Source organism: Balaenoptera musculus, chromosome 6 (genome assembly GCF_009873245.2).
Source record: "Balaenoptera musculus isolate JJ_BM4_2016_0621 chromosome 6, mBalMus1.pri.v3, whole genome shotgun sequence".
In the NCBI taxonomy this organism is placed as follows: Eukaryota; Metazoa; Chordata; class Mammalia; order Artiodactyla; family Balaenopteridae; genus Balaenoptera; species Balaenoptera musculus.
The window spans coordinates 9256499-9272124 of record NC_045790.1 but is presented as its reverse complement, the minus strand read 5'-3'; the positions used below and the strand labels follow the sequence as shown (position 1 = coordinate 9272124).

General features: G+C 44.1%; 1 long non-coding RNA gene across 1 annotated transcript in view; it reads left to right on the top strand.

Moving 5' to 3' along the window:
* LOC118897132 overlaps positions 1-12678 on the top strand; it is a 35155-nt gene extending 22477 nt beyond the window's left edge. Inside the window, exons 3-4 of the long non-coding RNA XR_005020345.1 lie at positions 8553-8755; positions 12438-12678. This is a non-coding gene — a long non-coding RNA (uncharacterized LOC118897132). The remainder of the gene's footprint in view (positions 1-8552; positions 8756-12437) is intronic.
* The last annotated feature ends 2948 nt before the right edge of the window (positions 12679-15626 follow it).

Genomic DNA, 15626 nt, shown 5'->3' with positions numbered 1-15626 from the left:
GTGGAAATGCAGATTTCTGGGCTCTACTCCCACGAAATGCTGATTCGGTTGGTTTGGTGTGAGGCCCGGGAATCGTCAGTCCCGTGCTTGTTGAATTGCTTGGCACACCAACCCGGCTCTCTTGATGAGCAGGCATCCATGTCTTTGTCTCATGTGACTGTTGGCAGGACACCCCAAATGGTTCAAACCTTGCAAGCCCAGACTTTCCTTAGCAACATTAAGCCCTCCACACAGCAAGAAGAGTTCTCGTGTAATGCAAACACATTTCACCTCAGTCTCTTATAAGACAAGTAGCTTCACCTGTTTGCTGAAGTGGGCCCCTTCTCACTCACATCGGTATTAATGTATAAATCACATACAATGAGTGAAAGCTCTTGGAATATATCAAGAAGTTCCTCAGTACCTCTATCACTGTAAATTGTGCTCTTGTACGTTTTTTTCAAGTGTGGCATTTCCGTCAGCCTTAAATGTTAATTCTGCATCGCTTTAGAAAGGTGTTGGTTCAGATTCTCAGGTAATGTGAGCTTCTTCCTTCCTGTGAGTTCTAGAATGTGAGTTAAGGAAGAATCTTAGACTCAGAGCAATGGAAGGAAACTCTGGATCCTTTCCTGACCTCCTACCTGCCCTGTGCCTGCTGGAGGGGAATGGCTGTACTTGTCTGCTCCATTAGGGGGCGCTCACCCTCTCCAGAGCCTGTGGGTACCATTGGTTGACAACTCTAGTTAGGCTTTAAAAATAATACATACATACACACACACATATATACATATATATATGTATATATATAAATTCAAACCGTGAAATGTATCATACACATAAAAGTATATAAAATGTGTTGTGTACTGTTGAAGAATAATAGTAGAATGAACACTTGCGTATATCCCTTACCAGGTTAAGGCATAAAACATGATCAGACCCCGAAAGCTTGGCCTGTGCACCTCTCCAATTAATTCCCTGCCTTCCTTCCTCCTAGAGGGGTCTTCTTTCCGGAGTTTTGGTGTTAACCATTTCTTGATTTTCTTTATATGTTACCACTTACATGTGAGTCAAGCTCTTTTTATTATAGAGTCTCAAGACAGAGGTCACTAGCACGGACTCAGGAGCCAAACTTCCTGAATTCTCATCTCACTTGTGCAACACTGGGAAAGTGAGTTATCTTCTCTCTGCCTTGGTTTCCTTATCTATGAGATCAGAGGAGTAATAGTTTCTGCCTTAAAGGGTCGTGAGAAGTAAATACATTTATGTTGCAAGCCTTTATAACAGGACCTGTTAGATAATAAATATTATGAGAATGTCATTGTTTGTTTACTTTAAGCTGATGTCTACCTTCCTGTACATCAGTGCTTCTCAGTCATCTGTGGTAAAGGACGTAAAAAAATTCCAGGACTTCCCTGGTGGCGCAGTGGTTAAGAATCCGTCTGCCAGTGCAGGGGATATGGGTTCGAGCCCTGGTCCGGGAAGATTCCCACATGCGGCCAAGCAACTAAGCCCGTGTGCCACAACTACTGAAGCCCACACGCCTAGAGCCCATGCTCTGCAACAAGAGAAGCCACTGCAATAACTCCCACGCACCACAACAAAGAGTAGCCCCTGCTCGCCACAACTAGAGAAAGCCCGCTCGCAGCAACGAAGACTCAACACAGCCAAAAATAAAATAAATAAAATAAATAAATTTATATAAAAAAAATTCCAATCCATTGTGGACTGATAATTTTGTAAAATATAATAACATTGAATAACTGGAAAAATGGAATAAAAAACCCAAACATGCAAAATTCAAACTCCAATTTTTTATTATTAGAGTCAACAGAAATAAAATTACTATGTCAAATTGCTATAAGTGTTTTTAAATGATTACTTGCAATTTCTGTACTTACTTGTCATGAACCGGTAGCACACAACTTGTGGACGGCCACCAGCTCAGACACAATCCAAGGTGCTCTGTTCCAGATCTCTGCCCACTGATTTCTGCCTAGTCCTGCAAGAGGCCCATTCCTTGTGCAGGAAGCAAGTTTTGGCAGCCTTTCATCGTATGGTCCACAGAACATTGTTTTTTTTCTTTCCTTTTTTATTTTTCATTTGTATTTTTAAAAATCGAAGTAGAGTTGATTTACAGTGTTTCAGGTGTACAACAAAGTGATTCACTTATACATATAAATATATCTATTCATTTTCAGAGTTTTTCCATTACAAGTTATTATGAAAAATTGAATATAGTTCCCTGTGCTATACCGTAGGTCCTTGTTATCTATTATCTTGCTTATCTATTTTACATATAGTGGCATGTATCTGTTAATCCCCAATTCCTAATTTATCCCTTCCAACATTGTTTTTCTTATAGCTGGCTTTCACCTGCAAGAAACAAAAATGATTTTAAAGTAAACAAACATACTTAATAAGTGCAGATTATCACCAGAGACCACAGTTTTCTTCTTTTTTTTAAGTCAAGGTATAACTTCCGGTGTTAAGGAAACTTCCCCATAAAGACAAGCAGCTATAGGAGAAGTATAGAGCTACATTCTGGGTTTTCTGACTCAGGAATAAGACAAGAGCAAAGTTTTAATTTTCTGCATCTTGAATTTGATTGTAAACTCTTTGAAGCCGCCTGTGTCCTTTCCCTCCCCTTTCCCCTGTTGTGCCTTAAGTCCTTGTGGACACAGTGGGCGTTCACAAGACAGCTCTTAAGAGACTCATGAATGCTATGACATTGAACCCTGGGAGCTTGCCAGCATTCTACCATTTTTGATTATAAGAAGGCAATTTCGTATGGTCCAAAGGCAATTTCATCTGGGGCCTCTCCCTGCAGATCTATTGAGTAATCCTTTCCGGGGAATGGAATCTTCCCATTTCTAGGAGCTCAGAGAAGTCTTGAGTCCTGGGTAGGGAAGCACGGCCTCATCTGGCCTCTGCAGCCGAGCTTTTCACAGCTGCTGCCCAAACCCAAGTCCAAGGACCAGCCCTCCCCCATCCCAGGTATCTGTCAAGTAAGAGTCTGTTTCAGCTTTCACAATGGATAAATCCTGTCTGACGTGTGAACAGTTAAAGGAAAATTACTCATGACACTTGTTAGAGATGGTAAGGAAGGCTTTGTTCAGAGGGGCTACCAGAGTGGGGTTTTACAGTAGGATAGAGAGATGGGGCCCAACTCTGAAAACAAGAAGGAAGAGTGGAGATTTCTAGCCAAGGAGCAGGGTAGGGGTCTGTGGATGGGAAATTACTAAGAGGAAACATTGGGAAGAACTGCATTCTTGCTAAACTGACCCAACAGGATTCTTTCTGAAGGCAGGCCCAGGTGAGCTGATACCACTCAGGGGGGTGTTGGTGGGGATGAGGAAATTTGATCAGATATTGAGGGTGAAGATTCACTCTAAACTCACTTAGCAGCATTCTTGCTAAAACTGGAATCTACAAGGACAGAGGTAGAAGCCCAAGGTTGAGCCTAGCTGAGCAGAGAGCTCAGAGAAGCCTGGTTAAAGCTGGTCAGAGAGAGACTCTTTGTCTGAACGTAACCGTGTAACCGTGTTGATTGAAGTCAGGGGTCCAGGGTTCTTTCCCAAGCTCCAAGCTCCATTGTGAATTTCAGCTCGAGCTGTCCTGTCTCCTAAATACAATATTTCTATAGCCACCCCAATACATCTACACTTGACTAAAATCAAGATTTAAATTGGACAGCAGTTCAGAGCTTCTTCTGAGCTAGAAAAATCTGATATATATGTATGTGTGTATATATATGTGTGTATGTGTGTATATATATATATATATATATATATATATATATATATATATATATATATTTTTATTTATTTGAGCAGAGAGAGGTTTATTGCAGGGCCAAGCAAGGAGAACCGGTGGTTCATGCCCAAAATCTGATATTTATTTTTAAACTATTAATGTTCACATAAGACTAGGGGTCAGAGGCTCTGTCCATCTGTTGAGAAAATAACTGTTCTTATTTCTAGCAATTGATCAGTTCGGGAGTGGGGGGCAGTGGGTAAAAATCACAAAGGCTGTTTGAATTTCAGTCAAAAATCGTCAATCTATTGACCGTGGATTAACATGGGTGTTTTCCGGAAGGCCCCAAGAGATGAATTTTCATCGTCATCCCATCTGAAAGAAGGGACATGTCAGTTTCTGCCTGCCAAAATCTGCCTTACAAAATTCATGCCTGCCACTGGCCCTCAAACTGCAGGACAAGCCACCAGAAGCTGTCCCAGGTTACTGATCCTGTGGTCAGAGATGGGGGCCTGAGAGCCCGAGCAGGGCCACTCGATGGGAACCTCAGCCTCTCTCCTTTGTGGGCCTTCTGCACACACATGAGACTTGCACACATGTAGACACAAACACAGAGATCACCCACAAACATGTACAGACCCACACTCACACCAAGTGCACTGCCACCTACCCCACTGCTAGCAGGAAGGGAGTATGAACAGAAAGACGGTTAAATCCAATCTCAGCTTAATTGGCAGACAATTCTCAAATGGAGTAAACGTCTGGGCAGTGGAAGATCTGAATCTACGGGAGCTGTGTGACTTTGGGGCAGTTACTTCACCTCTCTGGGTCTTAGCTTTTCCATCTGTAAAAGGTGAGTGTTGAAATAGCACAATAGTTCTCAGACTTTCACTTGGGGCAGAATCACCTGGAAGGCTTATTAAAACAGAATGCTGGGCCTCACCCCAGAGTTTTCGACTTAGTCTGTGTGGGATGGGGCTCCATAATTTGCATTTCTAACAAGTTTCTAGGTGATACTGGTCGGGGGACCACACTTTGAGAAGCATAGGAGTAGAGGAACTCTCTTGTTTTTATTAGGTCTGAAATTCTTCAACTCCCGGGCAGACGTCGGGACTAAATATAACTCTTAAGTTGTTGCGGTTCTCAACCAAGGCTGATTTCGCCCTACAGGGGCCATTTGGCAAGGTCTAGAGACATTTTTGATTGTCTCGGATTAGGGCGTGTTGTCCCCGGCATCTAGTAAGTAGATACTAGATCCCAGAGATGCTGTTAAACATCCTACAGTGCACAGGACAGTCCCCACCACAAAGAATCACCTGGTTTAGAATATCACTAAGGCTGAGGCTCAGAAACCCCACTCTAAGTGATCTCATTCAGCTGGGTTTGAATTTGTATAAGAACGGTAGACATTGGAATACACTGCGTGGTAAGATTGATGTTGACTTCTCATTTCTGGGAAGGAAACGGTCCACAAAAACTACCCGACATTCTCTGAGCTAGAGTTTGCTCCTTGCTTCTGGACCTCACTCAAGGCTGAGCAGGACAGTTTTGACTCTCAGGAAGCTTGCAGATCTCAGATCCCAGGGAAGCCGCCCAACAAAGCACAAGGGCTGGCTCCCAGCAGGGCATATTCCCAAAGCAACATCCATCCAGGATCCGGCAAGCCTTGCCCTGGATTAGGACAGCACTAGGTGTTGATTGCATTGTGTTCCCTTTCTCTGCTTCCAATTCACAGGCTAGCGAATGAGGGCAGCCCTTGTGGGTTCTGATTTAGGGACATATCAAGTCCCTAAATTTGCAGAATATCATAAGCCAGAAAGACTGTGTGTGTGTGTGTGTGTGTGTGGTGAGAACCACATATTCAAACCATTCCCTATTTCTGCACCTCATCCTGCCAATTACAATCTGCTTGGTGGTGTGAAACTGACAGCCGGCAGCAGTGATGGAGACAGGAGAACGATGAACAAGGGCTTTGTGCATTCTCAGCTTTAGAGAGAATGTTCAGTGGGGCGGACAGGCACGTAACTGGCAGGCTTAGGAATCAGTAAAAACCAAGAACTGGAAGTCCTAATTTATCGTCTCTTTCAATACAAGGCTAGACACAGGCTATTTAATATAATGCATTGTTTACAAGTGGAGGAGAGTGGAAGTTATTGATGCATTACAAATGCAGGCAAATGCATCTCATAAGCCAATGGGTAGGTAATAACAATTGCAGAAGACTAAATTTGACTTTAATCCCCTGAAGAATGGCATGCATACAGCTTAAAATGATAAAAGCTGGAGGGGGTCTGGGGAGAGGGAAAGAGGGAGGGAGGAGACCAAGGGAGACTGAGGGAGACAGAAGGAGACAGAGGGGGGGAGAGACAGAGAGAGACAGAAAAAGATAGAGGAATGAGAGCTGATTTTCTCCTGGGATTATGCATTTCTCAATTAGGAAATAGAATGGAAACTGAAAGAAAAGATTTTTTTAAACCTTGTTTTGATAAACAAGCATCACGCTTGGCAGGGTGTTTTCGGTAGCAGTTCTGGTGTCGTGGTCAAGCAGCTCGGTCACTTGCCAATCCCTTGGATAATCCCAAAAGCAGAAATAGAAAACAAGTCTTCTTTTGATTAGTGCATGTAGGCTGTTCCGTGTCCCCTTCCCAGGGTCGTTCGCACCATGGCCACATTGGCTGGGTGTAAACAAGCTTGCCCAGCCTTTGTGGTTAAAATTCCCCACTGTTGACACCTAGTGCCCGATGCTTTGGACATAACAGGTGTCGCGTGAACATTGGCTGAGTGGACATGGGGTGATGCAGACGCCCACAAAGAAACGATGTAGCTGGACTTCAGATTTCAGAGTCTCAGCAGGGAAAGTGGCTTTGGAGTAAGCAAAATAGTGTCTATTTCCCACCCAAGCTGAAATCTCCTCTGCAATATTATTGACAAAGGGGTCCAAATTCTGAGTGAAAAAGCACATGATAGTGGGCTGAGGTAGCCCACTCCTTCATTGAATGGGATTAAGAGCAGTCAATGTTTATTGGGTGCTTACCACGTGGCAGTCACTGTGCTAAAACCTCCATGTGGTGTATCTCTACGCTCATCTCCAACTTAGGAGGTAGTAAGCAACATTTCTTTTTAAAGCTGTGGAAATTGAGGCATGGAGAGTTTTCACAGCTGGTGCTGGTGGAGAAAGCTGACTCTGTAGGGCATCCTCGTAACGAGTGAGGATGTCCTTCCCATGTTGACCTGAAGCTTGCTTCCCATTCCCATCCAGGGTCCCCGTGGGCTGGTGTGCCCAGTGCTGGATTTCCATTATCAACATGGTTCACATTTGCTTGGTTTATGGATGTGTTTGCAGTGTACCATCTGCCTTTTCTGGTGATCCAGTGGCAAACAGAGGGAGAAAGAAGATTGGCACTGGAAGATCTTTCTATGACAGCTTTCTGAGTGTGACAGCCAAGTGCATCCAGCCTGGGTCATGGAGCACAGAGAGTCCCTGGTCATCACCGCAAGAAGCCACTATTTGTGGATCACTCGGAGAGAAACAAATGAACTTATTCTGGAGAACAAACAGTGGTCTCTGACCCCATATGTGTGCGTAAGCTGGTTGAATCCTAAGGGGAGCCAGTAATGTCACCTCTCTAGGCGAACCCCAATCTGGTAGGCCCTGAGTAAACATTTGCTGACTATCTGATCTGACAGTATTCCAGCTGATGGTCATGCTGCCAGCCTGTGTCCTCAGAAGGGCTAAGCCTGGAGAAAGAAAACATTTTTTATTTGGGAGAATGATCTTGACCATTTGTCTATGACTTTGGGTAATTAGACCTCACAGTCTGGGGTCCTATTCCCTTGCAGCTGGCTTGTATTTTTGTGCTTGGTGTTTGCCCTTGAGGTGCCCTTGGGTGTTTGCCCTTGAGGCACGATGGGGGTCTTTGCTTGCCCCTGGTTTCCTATGGGAACCTGTGGACAAGTCACTTCCTCTCTCTGGGATATGTAAGCCTTCCCTGGATGTTCCAAAAAGAGAAGCTAAACTATTCCATGATTGGCATGCCCCAACCATTTTGATTATTTCCTTTTCTTTCTGAGAGCCAGTTCTTCTTTTTTTAAAAAAATTTTTATTGGAGTATAGTTCATTTACAATGCTGTGTTAGTTTCTGCTGTACAGCAAAGTGAATCAGTTATACATCTACATCTACATCTACAGTTATACATCTATCCACTCTTTTTTAGATTCTTTTCCCATATAGGTCATTACAGAGTATTGAGTAGAGTCCCCTGTGCTATTGACATATACACACTACTATACATAAAATAGATAACTAATACGGACCTACTGTAGAGCCAGTTCTTCTAACGGCACCTTTTTGCAGTCAAACAGGTTTGAAAAGTTGGAGGAATCTTTGTCCTTGCTCCTGACTCTCACACATCCAACCAACCGCCCATCCTAGTGACTTTATCTCGGAAGTGTCTCCTAGGCCAGGTCAGGTCTTCATGATTGCTCATTTGAGCAATGGCAGGAACCTCCGAAATGGTTTTCTTGCCCCCAGCTCTCAATCTGCTTAGCTCCTGCACAGGCAGAGAGAACTTGCAAACGCAGCGTTTACTGGTGATGATTAGCAGAACACCTTTTACCGAGGAATGGTGAGGGAGGTGCGATGGAGCTATGTGACAGTATTGTTGTGTGCTATGGGATGCAGACATCATGGTCACTGCCATCATTTAATGAGCACCTACTACATGCCAGACACTGCTTCACATGCTAGTCATACATAATTTCTAATCTTTTTTAGCAGCCTTGTGGTATTGATGCCTGTATTATCATCTCTCTTTTGCAGATAGACAGCTGGGGTTCCGGAGAGAGCCGGAGCTACAAAGTTGGTACGTGGCAAGGCCAGGAATCGAATCAATCTTTCCGGCTTTAAAGCCCATCCCTCTTCCCCCTCCCCTTTTGCCACATCACTGTCATTCCAGAAACAGAGTCAGAGGTGGAAAAAGGAAACAAATGTGGAATCATCTGCAAAGTTATTGACAAAAAAGGGTAAGGACTTTATTTTAAGAACTTATTTTCATTAGGATTTCATGTGGGATTTATTTTCACTTCAGCTGCCATGTGGTCATGAATATATACCTTATTTAAAGTTGATATCGTCAACAGTTATAAAATTGGTAATGTGGGGACTTCAGAGATCTCTCTTTAAAAGTGAAAATATGTATACGTGTATCTTTTATCCCTTTTGGGTAATTGGCTTCTCCTAATTCCTCATTCCTACTCAGTTCGGTGAGCAGAGTATTTTCAGAATGGAGAGCGGTGGGCAGGGTGTGGGGAGCCCCAGCTGGACGGAGGTCCGAGAGGCAGAATGGTACCCAGCGCTGCTTCTGGGGTCACTGGCTCCAAACCAGAGAATAATGCTGCTGTGTGATTTGTCATGGGCGACTGTGTGCCATGCATTTGTCTATAGCCATGAGAGTCTGCTCCCCTTGAGGGTAAAACAATAAGACATAACGTTTTTAATTTTGCAGAGCTGAAAAGCCTTTTAGGAGGGTTGTCCAGAGAGCCAAGAAAAAGCATCAGTGTTTTTTTTTTTTTTTTTTTTTTTTTGCTCTGAATGTTCAAATCCTGGTAGCTGAATATCACGACTTTCCTATATTCCCAATGCCTAGATATTCTTTATAGGTTGTTAAGATCACGTGCAGCTAATTTAAGTCATTTGGAAATCATTTCAGGTACAGGGCCAGATATTTGGGGGAATATTAAAAATTCTCACTTGGAAATGAATTTTTATGTCATATTTTAAAATAATTGTGGTAAACTACATCACATAAATCCCACCATTTCAACCACTTTATTTAATGCAGTGGCATTAAGTACATTCACCTTGTTGTGCAAACATCACCACCATCCATCTGCAGAACTCTTTTCTTCTTCTCAAACTGAAACTCTGTACCGATTAAACACTAACTCCCCATTCCTCCTTTCCCAGCCGCCAGCAGCCCTATTCGACATTCTTTCTCTATGAATTTGACTACTTAGGTACCCCATATAATTGGAATCCTACAGTGTTTGTCCTTTTGTGACTGGCTTATTTCACTGAGCATAATGTCCTCAAGGTTCATCCATGTTGCATCATGTGTCAGAATTTCATTTCTTTTTAAGGCTGAATAATATTCCATTGTATGGATAGACCACATTTTTTATCCATTTATCTATTGATGGGCACTGGTTGCTTCCACCTGGAAATGGCTTTTACAACAATGTTTTAATTGAGAACTCATAGAGACAAACTCTTTTAAGCTTGCTTTATGAGACCATCAGATACATTTTGATAAAAATACTGTTTTATAGACTCAGCATCCAAACATTTCCTTTAGGTTTGTAGTCAGGTTGCTCGGATTTATATCTAAACCAAATCAGGGGCAAAATATTCTGTCATTTGGATACATTTCATTGCCAGGTATAGATTCTGCCTACGGTAACCCACCCTCAACCAAACCTTAGAAAGTAAAAGTGTATAAAGGCAAAAAAATATGATTATTTTTTAAAGCTCATGTATCCTTGAAACTTTTATGGTCTTAATTGAGTCCTTGATACAATTACAGTGTTTTACTAGAGTCAGAATGCAAGGAGAACCCACTTTAGTTGGAGGCAAATTTGGCAGGTTTGTTCTAACACAACAGAGGATGTGAAATGGTTAAAGAATCAAATCTAGGGTTGCAGGCAGGGAGAGTGTGCCAGAAGTAGCAAGCCAGCAATGTTTTTGCAGAGGTAGGGAAGAGAAACATTTCTATTTGGATTTGTAAATTATTATTCCTGTCAAAAGGAGCAAGCTTATAAATGCCCTATCTTCCTCTAGGATTTTCGGGCAACCCAGAGGTTTCAGAGATATTCAGGGAGAGGTAGAAGCCACGGTCATGTAGGAGAAAAAAGCCAGTCCCAAGGTGACAAATGACTGGCAAATAGACATTCAACAGAGAGCGCTGGGAGAAAAGCAAGCACTCTTCTGTAACTACCAATAGATGAAGACTCTTTTGAAATCTGAAGCTAAGAGACAGACATTTTCTGAAATTAGTGATAATGACACTGATATCAGGGAGTAAACCATTCTGGCACAGAATGGCATGGAACAAGAACAGCCTGGGACACAGAGGATCGGTGGAACCTGGATTACATGGGAATAAAATAAATCCCCACAGGACCAGACAAAGACAATTCCCCGCCACCTCTGACTACATCTTTCCACCAGTTCCCCAAAGAGGGGAGATTAGAAGTTAACATCAGAACCTGCTGTACATTTCTTATTGTTGTCAGTTGTATAATTATGTTTAAGTTAACTGTACATTAAACTGTATGTAGCTCTCATTCCACAGGGCAGATTCCAATCAATCTCTTTGTCATCTTCATAACGCCCTGAGTTAGAGAGCCTCTTCAGGTGTTCTTGTAGATTGATTTGTGGACCAGTTGGAACCTTCTGACTTCTGCAGGTGAGATTCTGGTCCAACTATTGTCCTTATGGAAGATGGATTTAGCCTGGAGTATTCCTATCTGCGTGCACTGACCTTGCCAGGCCACTGTTTATGGAAATGACAATTAGCTGCAGTTTCCTGCCTCAATAGATTTCTGTGGTCTACCATTTTTTTTCCAGCCTCTTTCTTTCTTTTTTTTTTTTTTAAATATTTATTTATTTATTTGGCTGCGCCGGGTCTTAGTTGCAGCATGAGGGATCTTTGTTGCTGCATGAGGGATCTTTAGCTGTGGCATGCAAACTCTTAGTTGTGGCATGCATGTGGGATCTAGTTCCTTGACCAGTGATTGAACCCAGGCCCCCTGCATTGGGAGCACAGAGCCTTAGCCACTGGACCACCAGGGAAGTCCCTCCATCTCTTTCTTGATGCTCCTAAAGATCTCCAGAGATGCAACGCAGGAGTGGGGAGGCATATACTGGATCAAGAACTGAGTTCCTCAAATGGCTTTGCTCTTGAATAGGAAATAAGAAGGGGAAAGGCCAGGTGGGCTAGTAATTGCCACACTGACTCTGGGAAGTGGATAGAGGCCATTTGAAATGATAATGCAGCAGCCTGAACTCGGGGCAGAGGACATCTACTGCTGGCTGCCGGTGAGCCACTCCCTCTTGAGGTACAACCCTTAAAGCTTATTAAAGCAATTAGTCTTTTGAGTTGTCTAAATCTTCCTCCCCAACACCTGTTTACACACCCTGGTGCAGAGCAGTTGCTCAGCTAAGGTAACTGGTCCCTTCAGCAGGGCTGTCCTGTGCCAGCCCGTGTTCTCCTGGGTCACTGCCTCAGAAGCCAGCATTCCTTGGTGGTTTCCATATACTGAATCACTTAAAATTATGTTTCTCCCCAAATTATTATTATTATTTTCTGGGGAGGATCAAGGGTGGGAAAAGGGAAGATGGATGAGGGTAGGCTCATTTTCCCTAAAGTAAGAACTAGCTGCCTTTTATTTTTAGTTGATTGCTCCAGGCCTGGCTTCTGGGACAAAATATGGTTTTCGTCCATCAAGTTCTGAGTCACCATTGGTTGATCACCTCAGATGGGACCTCTTCCTTAGCCTCTGTTTTGACATCTGTGGATTGGAAAATTCCAGGTCCTTTTTCTGTATACTTCATAGGGGTATAGAACAACCAATAAGGCTGTGTTCTATACAATCAGTATTTGGGGGGAAAGAGTCTAAACTCAATGTTCTGTGACGTTTTTCATAGATGCGAAAGGCAACTTGAGAACATTTACACCTCGGAACCCTCTATTACACGTGACAGAACTACAGTACAGGACTTGACAAAGGTCCTAGGGGGCTTCGTGGCAGGCTGGCTCTAGGACTCAAAGCCTCCAATTCTGAAATCATGCCCCCTCCCATTATACTTTGCTCTTTCCCCATTGCCTTTGTTTAACGTACCTTGTCAATTCTGAAATCCTAGACCTTTAGGCTCCTGCGTGCATCGCTCAAAAACGATTCTATGTAGATTTGAATGTAATTAAACTTGCTTTTCCTTAACAATGTGGTAAGATTGACATTTTTAGCAGCTTAAGTCCTTTTTTTTCTCCCCTGACAGATTATTTTCTTTATTCAGAGAAAGCTTGCATTCTATTTTGAATGCTGGGAGAAAGCAGGTTTTTTTTTTTTTTTTCATTTGGAGTTTGAGGCAATTAGAGCTACAGATTAATTTCTCACATTAAGAAGAATGTTTTGTCTTTGGATCCGCACCTGCTCAACCCCCATTTCTAGAGATTTGTAGGTGGTAGTACTAAAGAGGGAGAGGAAATACTTAGCAGGGTCAGAGGGAATCACTAATGGCTAATCAATAATGGTGGAGTACTTCAAAACTCTACAGAGACGTTGCATAGTGTTGTGGAAAATGATGGAGCGGCTTAGTTGTGGTTTCACTTGTGTGGGGTTACCGGAAAGAGCCAGAATTGACCATCAAGCAGCAAACATCTCCACCTATATGTCTTTTAGTCCCTTCAAACTCAACAACAAATTCATGTGTGCCCCTTACCTCTCTGTGCTATCCCCCAAACTTGCTTCTCCTCTTGTATTTCCAGTCTTTGTTTTCTTTTAAAAAAAAATTTATTTATTTATGGTTTATTTGGCTGCGTCGGGTCTTAGTTGCAGCACACAGGATCTTCGTTGTGGCACGCAGGCTTCTCTCTAGTTGTGGCATGGGCTCCAGAGCGCGCAGGCTTAGTTGCCCCGCGGCATGTGGGATCTTAGTTCCCCAGCCAGGGATCGAACCCACGTCCCCCTCATTGGAAGGCGGATTCTTAACCACTGGACCACCAGGGAAGTCCCCAGAATGTTCTTTTCCGTATCGACCTCTGTCACACTCCAGCTTACACCTAGCACCCCCAAGCATTCTCCTCTTCATTCTGTCCCCAAACCTTCTCTCCCCCTTAACCCCTGGTTAAACTCCACACTCCCTTTTGCCACCACGATAACTTCTACTTTGGGACACAAGCGTTGCCTCGCTGCTATCCCTGGTTTACCTGCCTTTCGGTTCTACCAGAAATGAACTCTTTGAGGGCCAGGGCTAGGTGGCTTTCGTCTTTAAAGCCGGAGCTTTGCCTGGCACACAGGGAGCTCAGTCACTAAGTGTGAGTACACGCATGAACTCATCGGAGGGGATAAAGGCTGAGAGGCACTTTGTAAACCTTAAAGTGCAGCAAAGATGGAAGCATATTACCACTATTTAATAAAACTGAAAAATCTAGAAAGTCTTCAAATTTTACTTCCCTATGAACACCTATCTTGATGTTCCCCAAGACAGAATCAATGATGACTCCTTTCTTGGGACTCTCTCGGTAGGCTGTGTTTGGCACTTTTTCCAGGTTGCTTTATGCAGATTACCATTTCATGCACCTGTCTCCCTCACTAGCTGGAAAAGTCCTTTAGGAGAGGGATGTGACACCTTCAACCCCAGGGATCCTGGCTTGGACCCACCTCAGCATTTTGACCATTAATATTTGTGGATTTCCTGCCCTCCTTTCTCCCCGGGGCAATACCTTTATCTGCAACTATCTTCTTTCCTTCCTTGGTCTCAGAGGAAGAAGGCAAACCTATTCTATTCTCCTGTGCCCTTGGGAGTTGAAGATGTAGGTAGATCTAGAGCTTTCTTTAATCACGGACAGCTTGTGTGTCCACAAGTCAGATAAAAACAGAGGCCACTTTGCCTCTCTGGAGAGGCCTTTATGCACATGACTTTCTTAGCAAAAAGAATGAAGAGAAACCAGGGACCAGGGCTGGGGAGGAGCAGGACAGAAAAGAGATCCTGGGCTGTGTTGAGGAACGGACTTGGCTGGCACAGACCTCCTGAGTAGCCGCGGGAACTGGGCCAGGACCTGCTGGTGTCTGTGCAGAGCCAGAAGCACCCCTGATGGAGAAGGGGCTGGGCCTGGGATTGCCTGGACTTAATCAGATTGTGCAAAGCCTTGTAGGAGCAGCCTCCAAGCTGACCTCTGTGTCTAGCCTGAGATTCGGTGCTTGCCTGAGATGAACACGAATAGTGTTACCCTGTTTATTGGTCCCGCCTGCCCGTGATGGGGAGGCTGCTGTTTTCCTCAAGATGGAGGCCTGTGTGAGGACTGTGAACGGATGACCGGCCCAGGGAGGAGGCTGGGGGAAGCAGAAGGGCCAGGGCTGCAGCCACAAACAAAGCCCGAAGCCTTGGGGATGGCAGATGGAGCTGGCCAGCGTGGTACGGATTCACAGGATTCTGGGGGAGAAGAGAATCATAGGGATCACACAGTGTATCCTTTAAGGTACAACCACCCTTAAGACGAGGCCCGGAGAGGTTAAGTGACTTGCCCAAAGTCATTCTGATAAGCAGAGCTTTAACGAGATTGCAGGTCTCACAGCTGACAGGCTAGTGCTCTGTCCACGCTACCACAGATTGGGCATCTGGGTACCACAGATTGGGCATGGAGGTCAAACCAAGGACAGTCTTTCATCCTCAAGACCTGGGAGCCCATGGATGGGTCAGGAGAGCAGCTGGTTTGGACCAAGGAGATATGAAGATGGGGCAGAGAGTGGGGCGTGACATCTCTCAACGGCCCTTCTCTCCAGTGATAGATCTTATCTGTTTTATCCAGCAGCTTATTAGCTCAGTTCTACTATGACTTGCTAATTGTCTACTCAGGATGAATAAGGCTGATTTACTCCTTTCCTCTCCCCTTCCCTTCTCCTTCTTTCCCTCCCTCCCCCTCCCTCCCTCCCTCCCCCCTCCCTTCCATCCTTCCATCCATCCTTCCTTCCTTTCTTCCTTCCTGTGTTCTCCCTTCCTCCCTGTCTCTCTCCTTCTTTCCCTCCTTCTTTCTTTCCTGAGCACCACGCTCGCATCAGACGTTGTGTACTGTTGATCACAGGTGGAAAAGATCAGTTTCTGTCCTACGTGAAC